This window comes from Triticum aestivum, chromosome 2A (genome assembly GCF_018294505.1).
Source record: "Triticum aestivum cultivar Chinese Spring chromosome 2A, IWGSC CS RefSeq v2.1, whole genome shotgun sequence".
Taxonomy (NCBI): Eukaryota; Viridiplantae; Streptophyta; class Magnoliopsida; order Poales; family Poaceae; genus Triticum; species Triticum aestivum.
Genome location: NC_057797.1, coordinates 738881255 through 738884784, shown reverse-complemented (window position 1 = coordinate 738884784; position 3530 = coordinate 738881255). Strand labels below are relative to the sequence as shown.

The window sequence follows — 3530 nt, the reverse complement described above, 5'->3', positions numbered from 1 at the left end:
TGAGGTATGTGAGGCTATTCATAGTGGGAGTAACTTAGCTAGTAACATAACGCATCTCAAGACAAATTTGCTTATGAGGCATGTAGTTAATGAGGAGAGTGATGCTTGTGATAACATAATATGTTACCGTAACATTTTTTTGAAAAGGAGGATTACCCCCGGCCTCTGTATCTCTTGATGCACACATCCATCTTATTGAAAATCCAGATCCAAAAGAAAGTCCTAAATTATGAGGAGAGTGTTGGATGAAATGCTCAACTGAGTTCCGGCCAAGCGGGGGTGTCGATCGCGCCTAGACGGGGCCGAGCTGCGTCGAGGTACTTTCTTCTTTCTTTCGCTGTCGGCCGGCTGGTCACCAAAATTGCCATTGCCTGGTAGCCTGGGAACCTTCAGCGAGCTCTTGAACCAACCTGCCTAGCGAACACACTCCATCCACCCAATTCGGATGGCATGCTGTGACCAACAGCAGCCAAGTTGGACACGAGTTTGAGTTTCCACATATAAAACACAAGACTGTCAAATCACTGATTATTATGCCACACTCGTTTCCCTTTCCTTTCTTACGACGGCATAGACTTTCCAGCTTGTACCAAAGATACGTCCCTGTTTGAGCTCAAGTTTATATCCAAATAGGACGATTGAGATGTCACTTGAGCTACTAGACAGGCAGGATTAGTCTATGCGTTTACTAATTCAGCTACTAGATATAGATAGGGAGCGCAGCATGCTTACATTGACTAGTCTATACGCGTACGTACTACTGTATCTGGTCGGCGGTGAAGTCAACTTAGAAGACCAAATTTTTCTACACCAATTGTGGAGGAGATATAGACTACTAGTACGACTGTGAGCTGTCTAGCAAGTTCCCAAGCCAAGCTTGCCCAACAGCATGTCACAAGCAAAGCTCATCGTCGCAACGGTGACGGCACTTCAGCTCCTCATGGCGACAGCCGTCGCCGCCGTCCAGGTAGCCTTACCTGGGTGCCCGCAGGCCTGCGGCAACGTCACCGTCCCCTACCCTTTCGGCTTCCGGCGAGGCTGCTTTCGCAAGGGCTTCAACCTCACCTGCGACGAGACGCGCCGTCCGCCGAGGCTGCTCCTGGGCGACGGCGTGGAGGTGGACGCCATCTCCCTGGCGGACGGCACGGTGCATGTGCAGACCAAGGTCGTGGCATTCCGACCACTTTACACAAACGGTGCCGTCGGCGCGAGGAGATCTATCGACCACAACTACTCGTGGTACTGCGGCCTGCCGGAAGTGTACAAGAGCGGCGGCGCGCAGCTCGCGGTGTCCACCGAGCACAACGTCTTTGTGGCCATCGGGTGCAACTTCATCGGCTACCTCGTCGCAGTCAGCGACGGGGGTCGCGAGTATGTCAGCACATGCTCCACGCTGTGCAACGGGAAAACCCGGGACGCCTTGTGCACGGGCGTCGGCTGCTGCTGGACGACCATCGCGCAGCGTTACCCCGGGTACCAGGTGAAGTTCAAGGATTTGGACGATACGGCGGCAGCGTACGCGGGCCAAAGCCGTGCGTCGGTGGCCGCGTTCATAGTCGATCGCGAGTGGTTCGTAGGCACCATGCAGAACACTATCAGCTTCAATGATTTTGTCAATGATGATTTCGGTAACGGTCCGTCCAGCATGCCCACCGTGCTGCACAATGGTGGCTAGACGTAGATAGCGAGCGTGACTTGGTCGTCAAGGATCCACGTTCTGCATCTCGTTGAGATGCATAAGCTTGAACAGTTTCGCTGCCTACATCGGCGACGCAGTGAACAAAGTAAGGTGCAACTGCTCGGATGGATACGAAGGCAACTCTTACATCGTTGACGGATGTCAAGGTACCACCGCTCTCCCAACTTTCCCTCTGTTCATCATCCATTAGAATTTTGTTAAATTTTCTTTTTAGTTTTTTTCTTTTTTTCTCTCTTGCATGTTATATCACTTGAGTGAGGCTTCGTTAAATCTCAGTTGATTGAGAACTAGCCACATCCATCTTCTTATTACGTCGATAAGGATACGACCCTTCAGATCGCTTCACAAGAAAGCAGCCACCGCCACCCAAACCCTTATCCACCGCCTTCGCCCTCCTTAATTTCCCCTTCTCGCTGCTAGAGATCAATGGCCGGGCCAAGTTCCAAAACTAGTGAGTGAAGGTGGCGGACGGAGGTTTCACTCTGGTTGGCTTCGGTGGCGATATATGATCTTGAGACAGTGTGCGGCTTGAGGCCGAGACTATGTCCATGCATCATCGACATTTTTGGTAGGGCCGGTGCTCTGGTGGCAATGAGTTTGTGGCCGTGATCCCATCTGTAGGTACGCCGGCTGTAGCGGTAGCCGTATGCATCCCAGTGAGGTGGTCTACCCCCTCGGGCAGACGGGTGGCGCCGTAGTCCTGCGCTGCTAGGCGGTTATCGCAATGGGCCCTAGGGTCTTGGCTCTTTAGATCCAGCGACAATGACAAATATGTTAGCTGGATGATCATGCCGCCACTTGCGATGACAACAAAGCAAGATGACAGAGTGGGACTGTCGGAGCAACCAAATTGGGATTTTTGTAGTGCCGGTAAGATTCCTCTCTCGTCAATCTTCGTTGCTTATGTGATGATGGCATACGTCGTTCGGATCATTTGGTGGCAACCGACACTTGGCTGCTTATGCGAGCACTTATCTCAAGACTTTGATTTGGTGGTGCTTCTTGAGTATACAGTCTCAAGCTATAGGGTCATAACCCTAAGTCCGGCCGTAGTTGGTTATACCTGGCAATGATAGTGTGTTTCCTACCCTGTTGAAGACATTGCTTGGATTTGCTCAGACTTGATCTTCAGGATGAAAACCTAGTATTTGGCCTTCAGATGTTGGATCCGACATTGGCGGTGCTTGAATGTTGCTCCCTTCTGCAGGCTTGCTACCGGAGAACGTTTCTTATCATCCTTGTGATTTCAAGAGATGGTTGGTGCATATGGTCGTTGTAGTTCGTTGATTGTTATTTTGGTCACTTCAAAAAAAATCATCACCTATGCATAGCTATGGTCTTGCTTTACTTAGCTATTTGTTGGCTTGATTATTTGTGTCTATGCGTTGGTTTTGGTTATGTGCATTCTAATTATGTAAATGCCAGATATGTGCTCAAGATATCATAAGTTTCAATCACCCAAAGATTATAAGCTACTAAGATTAAAGTCACACTCTAATATCTGTGCAATTTAGAGAATTTGGTAAGGCCTTTTTTCTTTCGTATGCTATATATGGAGTGACGATGACTATGGTTGAATGCAGATCTAAAGTCTTAAATTGTAACTCATATTTAAGTAAAATGCATGCAACTCAAGAGTAAAGATCTTCCCTCCCGTTCTTTGAAGCGTCAATGGTGGTTTGGGGCTCGAGAAACCCAGCTCGCCGCCCTCGTATCTTCCCTCCTGTTCTTCCCCACTTGGCGCAGCGGACGGTGGACGGGACTCAAGAAATCCTAGCCAACATCACCCTCATTTCTTCTTTCATCGTTCTCCCCAGCTGCCACTGCATCT

General features: G+C 49.6%; 1 pseudogene; it reads left to right on the top strand.

The window, feature by feature from the left end:
- Positions 1 to 855: 855 nt before the first annotated feature.
- Positions 856 to 3530, top strand: part of LOC123186333 (putative wall-associated receptor kinase-like 16) — an 11156-nt pseudogene continuing 8481 nt past the window's right edge.